The sequence below is a fragment of the Saccopteryx leptura genome, chromosome 1, assembly GCF_036850995.1.
Source record: "Saccopteryx leptura isolate mSacLep1 chromosome 1, mSacLep1_pri_phased_curated, whole genome shotgun sequence".
NCBI classification, from domain to species: Eukaryota; Metazoa; Chordata; class Mammalia; order Chiroptera; family Emballonuridae; genus Saccopteryx; species Saccopteryx leptura.
The window spans coordinates 343,781,053-343,793,969 of NC_089503.1; positions in this window are offsets into that span (position 1 = coordinate 343,781,053).

The window sequence follows — 12,917 nt, forward strand, 5'->3', positions numbered from 1 at the left end:
AACAGCAAATCTCTGCCTAAGAGTGCCACAGGGGCAGAACCTGGGGTACAGTGCCACTGGACAAAAAAAAAAGAAGAAAGAAAAAGAAAGAAGATAACGTATCAAAACCAGGAAAAATCCACAGTCTTTATAACTTTTTACATTTTTTCTTGTATTTTTTATTGTTTTTTTTTCTTCCTTCCACCTTGGTCATTTTATCCTCTTTACATTTTATTCTTTTATTTTCATTTTGAACATTATTACACATTTTGAACATTATTACATAGGTATTACATCTTCCATTATTTTTTCTATGAGTGTTATATTCCAAAAAATTTAACTCAATTTTTTTTCTCTCTCTCTCTTTTTGTTTCTTCTTTTCTCTTTCACTTTTTCTCTCATTCAAATCTCCCCAAAAACAAATTATTTTATTCTGGATTTAAATTTTTTCTTTGTGGAATTTTTTGTGCTTTCTATTTTGCTTTTTATGTCTTTAGCATTTTCCCCAACTCCAGCTCTCCATTCTATAGCTTTTGTGCTACTTTATACAATAGAATTTTTATTTTTCACTGTATTTTTTTCTTTTTCTTTTCTTTTCTCTTACACTATTTCCCTAATTCAACCATCATTTACAAACAAATTATTTTATTCTTGATTTTTTCCTTGTGGTATTTTGGGGGTTCTTGCCTCATTTTTTGCCTCTTTCTCACTCCCCCCTAACCCAGGCCCTCCATTCCACATATTTTTGTTCCACTTAGCACAATAGAATTTTCAGTTTTTCACAGCATTTTCTCAAAAAAAATTTTTTTCAACTCTTTTTAGTGTTATTAACAATACCACTCTCAAATGCCATTAAAGAAAAAGAAATCAAATATCATGGATACAAAAGAAAGTGATGTAGCTCAGATAGATGAGGAAAAATTTATAAAAAAATTTCAATAGCTTAGAAACCTTGGAGTTAAATGACAGAGAATTTAAAACTGAAGTCCTATAAATACTCAGGAATATACAAGAAAGGACAGAAAGGTAATTTAAGAAGCTCAAAAAACAATTCAATGCACAGAAAGAATACTTCACCAAGGAAATTGAAACTATAAAAACAAACCAAACAGAGATAACAAAAATCAATTCATAAACTGAAAAATGAGGTAACAAGCTTAGCCAATAGAACTGGCCAGATAGAGGAGAGAATTAGTGACATAGAAGACAGGCAACTAGAGGTACTACAGAGAGAAGAGGAGAGAGACTCACGAATTTAAAAAAAATGAGATAGCCCTACAGGAATTGTCTGACTCCATCAAAAAGAGCAACATAAGAATAATGGGCATATCAGAAGGAGAAGAGAGAGAAAATGGAATGGAGAACATATTCAAACAAATAATAGATGAGAACTTCCAAACCTTATGGAAAAAACTAAAGCCTCAAATTCAAGAAGCAAACAGAATACCGAGTTATCTTAACCCAAACAAACCTACTCCAAGGCACATCATAATGAAATTGGCACAAACCAATAACAAAGAAAAAAATTCTCAAGGCAGCCAGGGAAAAGAAGAATACAACATATAAAGGAAGGCTCATTAGATTATCAACAGATTTCTCAGCAGAAACTCTACAAGTTAGAAGAGAGTGGACGCCAATATTTAAAGTTCTTAAAGAGAGGAACTTCCAACCAAGAATACTATACCCATCAAATCTATCCTTCAAATGCAAAGGAGAAGTAAGAACATTCACAGGTACAGAAAAGATGAGAAAATTTATCACCAGAAAACCCCCACTTCAGGATATACTAATGGGGGTTTTCCGACCAGACACAAAAAACAAAGCAAAACAAAATTGCAAGTAAAAGCTCCACCAAGATTGTAATAAAAACAAGATTAATATGTGACAAAGAAACAAAAAAGGGGAGAAGACAAAGATTAACAGTAGCAAAAAAGGATGGATTGCAGAAGCACTCATGAGATAATGTACTACAGTGAACATAATATGTATGCTTCCCATTACTTAAAAGTAACCACTCCTGAAAAAAACAACACAGAGGTACATGGCTTGAAAAAATAATTAACACAGAAAAGAAGTATGGATTACAACTAAACAAAACAAATGATAGAAAAATAAAAGAGAAGAACCAAACAAGATACAAAACTATTAGAAAGCAATATATAAAATGGCAATAGGAAACCCTCAAATGTCAATAATTGCACTAAACGTAAATAAGTTTAACTCACCAATAAAAAGACACAGAGTAGCAAAATGGATTTAAAAGATTCAACTGTATGCTGGCTACAAGAAACACATCTAAGCTACAGGGATAAAAACAAATTCAAAGTGAAAGGTTGGAAAACAATACTCCAAGCTAATAACATCCAAAAAGAGCAGGTGTAGCAATACTCATATCTAACAATGCTGACTACAAGACAGAAGAGGTCATCAGAGACAAAAACAGCCATTCCATAATGATAAAGGGGACATTGTATCAAGAAGACATAACACTTCTTAATATATATGCACCAAACCAAGGAGCACCAAAATATATAAGACAGCTACTGACTGACCTAAAAACAAAAAACAACAAAAATACAATCATACTTGGAGACCTCAATACACCGCTGATGGCTCTAGATTGTTCATCCAAACAGAAAATCAATAAAGAAATATTGGCCTTAAATGGAACACTACAACAATTAGATATGATAGACATCTACAGGACATTTCATCCTAAAGTGCCTGAGTATACATTTTTCTCTAATGGATATGGAACATTGTCAAGAATGACCATATGTTGAGCCGCAAAAATAACATCAACAAATTCAAAAAGATTGAAATTATACCAAGTATATTTTCTGATCATAAAGCCTTGAAACTAAAATTCAAATGCAAAAATGTGGAAACTAAACAACATACTTTTAAAAAATGAGTGGATCAAAGAAGAAATAAGAGTAGAGATCATAAGATATATACAGGCAAACGAAAATAACAATACAACATATCAGAACCTCTGGGATGCAGCAAAAGCAGTAATAAGAGGAAAGTTTATATCACTACAGGCCTATATAAACAAACAAGAGAGAGCCCAAGTAAAACACTTAACTTCATATCTTAAGAAATTAGAAAAAGAAGAACAAAGACAACCCAATACCAGAAGAAGAAAGGAAATAATAAAAATCAGAGCAGAAATAAACAAAATAGAGAACAGAAAAACTATAGAAAAAATTAATAAAATAAGGAGTTGGTTCTTTGAAAAGATCAACAAAATTGACAAATTCTTGGCAAGACTCACCAAGGAAAAAAGAGAAAAGACTCATATAAACAAAATCCAAAATGAAAGAGGAGAAATCGCCATGGATATCATAGATATACAAATAATTATTGTAGAACACTATGTAAAACTATATGCCACCAAATTTAACAATATAGAAAAAATGGATATATTTCTAGAACAATACAATCTTCCTAGACTGAGTCATGAAGAAGCAGAAAGCCTAAACAGATCCATAAGCAGGGAGGAAATAGAAACAACTATTAAAAACCTCCCCAAAAATAAAAGTCCAGTACCAGATGGCTATACTAGTGAATTCTATCAAACATTCAAAGAAGACTTGGTTTCTATTCTACTCAAAGTCTTTCAAAAAATTGAAGAAGAAGCAATACTGCAAAACAGATTTTATGAGGCCAACATAACCCTCATACCAAAACCTGGCAATAACAACACAAAAAAAGAAAACCACAGACCAATATCTCTAATGAATACAGATGCTAAAATACTAAACAAAATACTAGCAAATCAAATATAACAACACATTAAAAAAATAATTCATCACGATCAAGTGAGATTCACCCCAAAATCACAAGGCTGGTTCAACATATGTAAAATGGTTACCGTAATACACCATATCAACAAAACAAAGAACAAAAACCATATGATCTTATCAATAGATGCAGAAAAGGCATTTAATAAATTACAACATCTTTTGATGTTTAAAATACTGACCAAAATGGATATAGAAGGAAAATATCTCAATGTAATACAGGCCATCTATGATAAACCATCAGCTAACATCATATTAAATGGCCTAAAACTGAGGACTTTTCCCTTAATATCAGGAATAAGACATGGTTGTCTACTCTCTCTACTCTTATTCAACATACTGCTGGAAGTTCTAGCCAGAGCAATCAGACAAGAGAAAGAAATAAAAGGCATTCATATTAGAAAAGAAGTAAAGGTTTCACTTTTTGCAGATGATATAATCCTGTACATCGAAAACCCCAAAGACTCCACAAAAAGACTACTAGAAACAATAAACCAATACAGTAAGGTTGCGGGATACAAAATTAATATACAAAAGTCTATTGCCTTCCTATATGCCAACAATGAAGCATCAGAAAACGAGCTAAAAAAAAAAATCCCCTTCATGGTTGCAATAACAACAACAACAAAATACCTATTAGGAATAAACATAAAAAATGTAAAGGACCTATATAATGAAAACTACAAAGCATTGTTAAGGGATATCGAAAAACATATATAAAATGAAAAAGTATTTCTTGTTCTTGGATAGGAAGAATAAATATAATCAAAATGACCATATTACCCAAATCTATATACAAATTTAATGCAATTCTCATAAAAATTCCAATGTCATGTTTTAAAGAAATGGAAGAAAAAATCATCAAGTTTATATGGAACTATAAAAAACCCCAAATAGCCAGAGCAATCCTAAGGGAAAAGAACGAAGCTGGGGGCATTACAATACCTGACTTCAAATTATATTATAGAGCCAAGATGATCAAAACAGCATGGTATTAGCAGAAAAATAAACACTCAGACCAATGGACCAGAATAGAAAGCCCAGAAATAAAACCACATGTACATGGTCAAATAATTTTTGATAAAGGGGCCAACAACACACAATGGAGAAAAGAAAGCCTCTTCAACAAATGGTGCTGAGAAAAGTGGAAAACCACATGCAAAAGAATGAATCTCGACTACAGTTTGTCCGCTTGTACTAAAATTAATTCAAAATGGATCAAAAACCTAAATATAAGACCTGAAACAATAAATTACATAGAAGAAAACATAGGTACTAAACTCATGGACCTTGGTTTCAAAGAGCATTTTATGAATTTGACTCCAAAGGCAAGGGAAGTAAAGGCAAAGATAAATGAATGGGACTACATCAGACTAAGAAGCTTTTGCACAGCAAGAGAAACTGACAACAAAATAAAAAGACAGCCAACTAAATAGGAAATGATATTTTCAAATAACAGCACAAATAAGGACCTAATATCCAAAATATACAAAGAACTCATAAAAGTCAACAACAAACAAGCAAACAATTTAATAAAAAAATGGGAAGAGGACATGAACTGACACTTCTTCCAGGAAGAAATACAAATGGCCAACAGATATATGAAAAGATGTTCATCTTTATTAGCTATTAGAGAAATGCAAATCAAATCTACAATGAGATACCATCTCACACCTGTTAGATTAGCTATCATCAACAAGACAGGTAATAACAAGTGTTGGAGAGGCTGTGGAGAAAAAGGAACCCTCATTCACTGTTGGTGGGAATGTAAAGTAGTACAACCATTATGGAAGAAAGTATGATGATTCCTCAAAAAATTAAAAATAGAACTACAATGAGACCCAGCAATCCCTCTACTGGGAATATATGCCCATAACTCAAAAACACTGGCACGTAAAGACACATGCAGCCCCATGTTCATTGCAGCATTTTTCAAAGTGCCAAGACATGGAAACAACCAAAAAGCTCTTCCATAGATGACTGAATAAAGAAGATGTGGTACATATATACTATGGAATACTACTCAGCCATAAGAAATAATGACATCGGATCATTTACAACAACATGGATGGACTTTGATAACATTATACTGAGTGAAATAAGTAAATTAGAAAAAACTAAGAACTATATGATTCTATAAATAGGTGGGACATAAAAATGAGACTAAGAGACATGGACAAGAGTGTGGTGGTTACTGGGGGTTGGGGAAGGTAAGGGAGGCAGTGGGGGGAGAGGAGGGGCACAAAGAAAACCAGATAGAAGGTGACGGAAGACTATATGACTTTGGGTGATGAGTATGCAACATAATAAAATGTCAAAATAACCTAGGAATGTTTTCTCTGAACCTATGTACCCTGATTGATTAATATCACCCCATTAAAATTAATAAAAAAAAAAAAAAACTTCAATAAAAAAATAATGCAACAATAGGATGGGATCATAGAGTTTGTTCAGGGCTTGAGTGTCAAACTTAATTCACAGCAGAATGGACTGCATAACTTGCTTAGGGCCGACAACATCTATAGGCTATAGTGCTGGAATATCAGATCATTTTTCTTGCTATTGCACTGCTAGTGTTTCCAGGACAAGGGCAGACATTGCTATTCAAGTGACGTACTGCTCTAGTGCTACCAGTGAGCTTAGGAAACAGATGATATTAAGAGGAAAACAATCACATGTGATGCAGCTTTTCTGCACTGAGTGCCTCTGTAGATTTTGATGCAGTGTTTACTCACCTCCTGTCAACTTTTACTGGAATGGCTACATTTAATAATGCAAGATCATGAAAGGTGATTTGCCTCTTTTTTTTTTTCTTCCTATTTACATGTGAACAAGAAGGCTGTTGATTGAATCAAAGTCAATAACCATTTCTTCTTCAGGCTCCTATGCTTTTGCTTTCAAGTCAGAGAAAAAAATTATGTGAGAACTTCTGCCTGAATCATGTCACTCAAGGTAATCTGGATACCAAGAACCAAACAAAACAGTCTGAATAAAACAGCCTGAACTTCCTCGGGTTTACTTTTACTCCACCTGCTCTCAGAGAGATGTAAGTTTGCAATGCCACTGCAGTTTCGTATTTACAGGAGTAGATTAGAGACAGAAATCATCCTTAGGCCTTAATCCCAAGGAAACCAGAAAAACAACTTCTTATAAAGCTATTTACAGGATAGCAGATGTAAAGGTGTGTTTCAGATCAGACACGACATAAATAATCTTTAAAAATAAAGTATTTCATTAAAACAACTCACAATGAGAATAAAAAATTTATGATCTCTGCCTAAAGTACTTAGAAAATGAACCTTTTCAGCAATGCCTCATTCATTCCTTTCTTCCATGTACTTATTGAGTGGGGTTGCTGTAGTGTTCATTGCACTAGAAGAGTTCTTAGTCTCATTAGATGTGAAACGTGCAGCTTGCCTGCAGTGGGTGTGGGGCCAGCTATAGCACCACTTTTCCATAGGAGCACAGAACACCCTGCTCCTTGTGGGAGACTGCCTGAAATACTCCTCACCATCTACTCTTCCAGATATGGTTGGTGGTCATTTTCCAAATTTTTTGAACCCTAACTTTTAAAATTTGCTTATCAGACTATTCTTTGTCTTTATTCATTCTCTCTCATTCTATCTGTAATGTTCCTTCCTTTAGAATGTTTAAATACATTTCAGCTCTTTTCATTATATTATGGTGTCTCATCTTTTAAGAGAAAATAAGTTGTTAGTTTCTTTTTAAAAGCACCTTTATTTTATCTTAAAATAATATAAAACTTTAAACTTTTTTCTGATCTACTTATTTCACTCCTTATATTGTTATCAAGACCCATCCATGTTGTTGTAAATGATCCGATGTCATCGTTCCTTATGGCTGAGTAGTATTCCATACATAGATGGGACATAAAAATGAGACTAAGAGATATGGACAAGAGTGTGGGAGTTACAGGGGGGGGTGGAGGAAAGGGAGGGAAAGGGGGGAGGGGAGGGGCACAAAGAGAACCAGATAGAAGGTGACAAAGACAATTTGACTTTGGGTGATGGGTATGCAACATAATTAAATGTCAAAATAACCTGGAAATGTTTTCTTTGAAAATATGGGCCCTGGCTGGTTGGCTCAGTGATGGAGCGTCGGCCTGGCGTGCGGAAGTCCCGGGTTTGATTCCTAGCCGGGGCACACAGGAGAGGCGCCCATCTGCTTCTCCACCCCTCCCCCTCTCCTTCCTCTCTGTCTCTCTCTTCCCCTCCCGCAGCCGAGGCTCCATTGGAGCAAAGGATGGCCCGGGCGCTGGGGATGGCTCCTTGGCCTCTGCCCCAGGCGCTGGAGTGGCTCTGGTCACGACGGAGCAACACCCCGGATGGGCAGAGCATTGCCCTCTGGTGGGCGTGCCAGGTGGATCCCGGTCGGGAGCATGCGGGAGTCTGTCTGACTGCCTCCCCATTTCCAGCTTCGGAAAAATACAAAAAAAAAATAGAAAATATGTACCCTGATTTATTAATATCACCTCATTAAAAAAAAAACTTTAAAGTCATATTAATATCCCTATTACAGTTGTGATTGGTTTTAGAGGTAGTAATTGGATTACTGGGGAAATTGAAAGAACCTTAATAGGTGAAGGAGCATTTGAATTGAGCTTTGAAAAAGGAGGTAGTGGTTCTGGCCTGTTGGCTTAGTGGTAAAGCATCCAACTAGCTTGTGGAAGTCCCAGGTTTGATTCCCAGTCAAAGCACTCAGGAGAGGCAACCATCTGCTTCTCCTCCTTTCCCCTCCCCTGTCTCTCTCTCTCTTCCACTCCCACAGCCCTGGCCCTATTGATATGATTCTTTTGGCTCTAGCTACTGAGGATGGCTCTGTGGAACCTCTGCCTTAGGTGCTCAAAATAGCTTGGTTACCAGCATTAGCCCCAGATAGCAGAACATTGGCCCCAGATGGGGTTGCTGCATGGATCCCAGTCAGGGCACATGTGGCAGTCTGTCTATCTCCCCTCCTCTCACTTAAAAAAAAAGAAAGAAAAGAAAAAGGAGGTAATATTTCAAAAGTCATAGATGGACAGACCTAGAATGGCTTAGCAAGAGAAACTTAAGACATCATGAGATACCAAAATAGGAAAATGAATTATTTCAGAAAAGCAAGGAAAATAAGTGTTTCCATTCACAAATTTCTAGAATTGAACCACTCCAACATGGAATTAAGTATTAACATGGTAACTTATCATTTACACTGCTCTTATTTTATTTTCCAATTTTTCTGAAAAAGATAAAATAAAATAAAAAGTTATTTTCATTATTTGTCCCCTAACTTCTATTTTCATTCTGCCCTAAACCTTGTCTCCCATTTTATGATCAATTTTCCTGCTTAATAGAAAGAATAACTATGAGAAAAAGCACAGAGCCTTGCTCCTGGCCAGTTGGCTCAGTGGTAGAGCATTGGCCCAGTGTGTGGAAGTCCTGGGTTTGATTCCCAGCCAGGGCACACCGGAGAAGTGCCCATCTGCTTCTCAACCCTTCCCCCTCTCCTTCCTTACTATCTCTCTCTTTCCCTCTGGCAGCCAAGGCTCCATTGGAGCAAAGTTGGCCTGAGTGCTGAGAACAGCTCCATGGTCTCCCCCTCATGTACTAGAATGGCTCCTACTACAAAGGAGCAACGCTCCAGATGGGAAGAGTGTCACCACCTCATGGGTATGCTGGGTGGATCCCGGTCGGGTGCATGTGGGAGTCTGTCTGATTGCCTCCTCGCTTCTAACTTTGGGGAAAAAAGAAAAGCACACAGCCTTACACAAATGAAGCATGATGATTTCATTGAGCTAACAAAGCAAAGATCATGCCATTTCTCCTCAGTGAAACAACCGTGCAGGAAAGTAAATACTCTTGCGGTTCTAAAGGAATCAGTCCCACTAATATCCTTGACATAATGGGCATGTTTCTTTCTTAAGGAAAGGCTGACTTCCAGTCGGCTCTTCTCTGTTTTCACTATAAGAAGAGACTAACTCAATTTGAAATGAATAGTATTTATTTGGAATGAACAATATTCTGTTTGGATTGAAAAGTATTCATTATTGATAAAGACTTTTGATTCTTGTCAGGACTTTCCCAGAATTACAATGACATTTCTCTACAGTCAAAGCTGCCTTAGAAGAAACTCAGCAGGCAACCACTTGTGAGAGGGAACAGAAACACTGCTTCTTCTATGTCTAATTTAAGATAAGCTTTAGGTTTCTTCTTTGGCCAATGGTTTACAATTCTTCAAGATTAGAGGTAAAAGAGAAATGTAGAATCATTTATTCAAGGTAGTCAAGCTTAAAAAAATTGGAATCCTTAGTCATAAAAATTTCCATAGACTTTTAATATATAAAGCTGGAAGAGTAACTTTATTAATATCACTTTCTTTTTACAAGTTCAATGTCTATAATTTATTGTAAAGTCAGTAAATAAAGAAAAGAGATAGTTTGATAAAATGAATATTTGAAATTATGTAATTCCTTTCTATCTGTTTCATTTTAAAAGTATTTGTAGGGACATATATTTAAAACCAAGTTTCTAAATATCTCAGGATATTTTTTGATTAAATAGAAATGGAAAGGCATGCTTTCTTTATTGATCAATATAAAACAAGATAATACAACAGCACTTATTAATGTAAGGCTCTGGCATATTGCAACTACAAAAAGTGCACATTCAGACAGGCATGTTGCTTTGTTTTTCTTTTCAGCTATTATACATGAACATGTTTTGTGTGTATGTGTGTGTAAGCTTGTGGTTTTGCATAAGGTACCTACATGAAATACTAGAGTTTTATAGAAATTACTTGGAAATTATTATTGTTATCCTCCACATCAGAAAAAAAAGTGAAAAAGAAACTAAGACACAGAGAAATGACTCATTCTAGTTCATTCCACAGTCTATTAACAGAGAAGTAATTAGAACTTACGTTGCCTGTCTTCCATTACTGTGTTCTTTCAACTAACCCCAATGACTCTCTCATTTTATTATTGTTGTAATTATATTATTTTTATTAATATTGTTATTATGGTAAAGATGAAACATCAAAGAAATAACGATCATTAAACATTAACAATAGAAGGGGCTTTGGAGATAAACACTGATATTATTATTCCTGGGGCTGTAAGGTAAAATTAGTGACTTGCCTAAAATCAAATAAATTGTTAGTAGCAGCAACCTGAGATTTCTGACTTTCTGTTTAGTGTTTCATCCTCTTGTTTCTTAGTTTAGCAAGTGTTCTTGAGAAATAGGTTTAAAGAACAGAACTTGTATCACCTGAGCAATTGCACTGTATTTTTGAGTCAATATTTAGTTTATTTCGTTGAGAAACAATATTATCTGTGGATCTGGTTAAGTTTTAAATGCAACAATAAGAAGTTCTTATTTAAAATCTTCTCTAAAAATTCTTATCACTTTATTTTGAGAATTAGAAAAGAATACAACCATTCCTTTGTATGTATTCCTTTGTAAAACATGTATTCTCCAAATTAAACCAAGATCCTTATCATAGCTTATTTTAAATTTTTTTATTGAATTTATTGGTGTGACACTGGTTAATAAAGTAATGCAGGTTTCAAATGCACAACTCTATAACACATCATCTGTATATTGCATTGTGTGCTCACCACCCTAAATCTAGATATTATTTTAAATGCTGGATGAGTGAATTAAATGCTCGATAGACACAATGAACCAATATTATATCCACTTATTTTCTATGTTCTTGAACTTTAGTATATCTATCCTTTCAAAAGGAAAAATGTGCACCACATGTAAAGCATTTTCCATTGTACTTAAAGATGTTGGCTTTGTGACTCATCCAAGTCTTCAACTTTCTTTGAATTTACCCTGAAACCACCACAAGCACCTATTAAGTATCCCTCAGCACTACTGAATTTGCAGTCAAAGTGGAAATATGATGCCTTTTCTGGGTTTGAATACCAAAAGGAAAATTCATAAAGTAAAAATAAAATTGCAATTTGGCTTCTTTGATGAATGTAAGCAATGCGTACTGAGTTTGTAACTGAAATACTTTCTGTCATTTTTGGGGTCTTAATGTTGAATGATGTTTGTGCTATATTTATAATCACTTTCCTCCCCATTAATAATAAAGCATTTCCAATTGGAGATGAGTGTGGCCATAACTTTTGCTTCTTCCCTTTTGAGATCCCAGAATCTAAGGTTTTTCTTTCTGGCTCTCTGTGTGTCTTATGTTACAATTTCATGACTGTTCTGTTTGCTTTGGGAAAATATTTTACCAATAGTCTTGTTCATATATATGTTTAAATTTTAGAAAAAATATGTGGAATACAATAAAAGCATATCATATTAAATAGATGGAATGTAATATTTTGGAGGCATTTAAAACTTCTAAAGAATATATGCAGTGTGTGTGTGTGTGTGTGTGTGTGAGAGAGAGAGAGAGAGAGAGAGAGAGAGAGACAAAATGAGTTAGAAATCATAGGGACTCATTTGTTTTTAGCTACCCCATTAATTTGTAGCTTTCAAATTAAGTTGCCTCTAGGACTGTAATTCCATGAAATATCTTTAATATTCTTTTGAAAGAGATACCCAACAGAAAATTTTCTATTCTGTTCAACTCTAGATCTGTTATCTCTATAAGCTGGTATTCTGATTCACAAAAAATAATGTCTAATGTTTTCATGACTTAACAGTATTGAGCCTACTGTACTAATAAAGCATGAATCTGAACACAGAGTCCTAGGGAAGATCTTGAGTCTCAAAGGAAGTGAAATGGTTTTCTTTTTTCTTAACGTCTTTTCCTGTATGTGAAGGTGAGACAGCGTATCCCATGGAAACAAAATGAAAACCTAAAACTGCATAAAGGAGGCAAAGTGTATATATGAACATTTCTCTTTGCTTCTGTTCATAACTCTTATTGTAGATCATTACTTAAAACTGGGATATCTGTTATGCTGTATTTCAATTTTGTTGTGAAAGTTTAACTTAATAGACTGTTTGTGTTGTTTTTTATTAAATGGGCAATTCAGCTAAGTTATACTAGGTTTTTTCCAAAACCACATTTTTTTTCCTGGGATTAAATAAGAATAAAGAATATTTAAAATACCTTTGATTATATTTTGTAGTAAAAAATATTAAAGTGTGAAATCTACCATCATCCAGT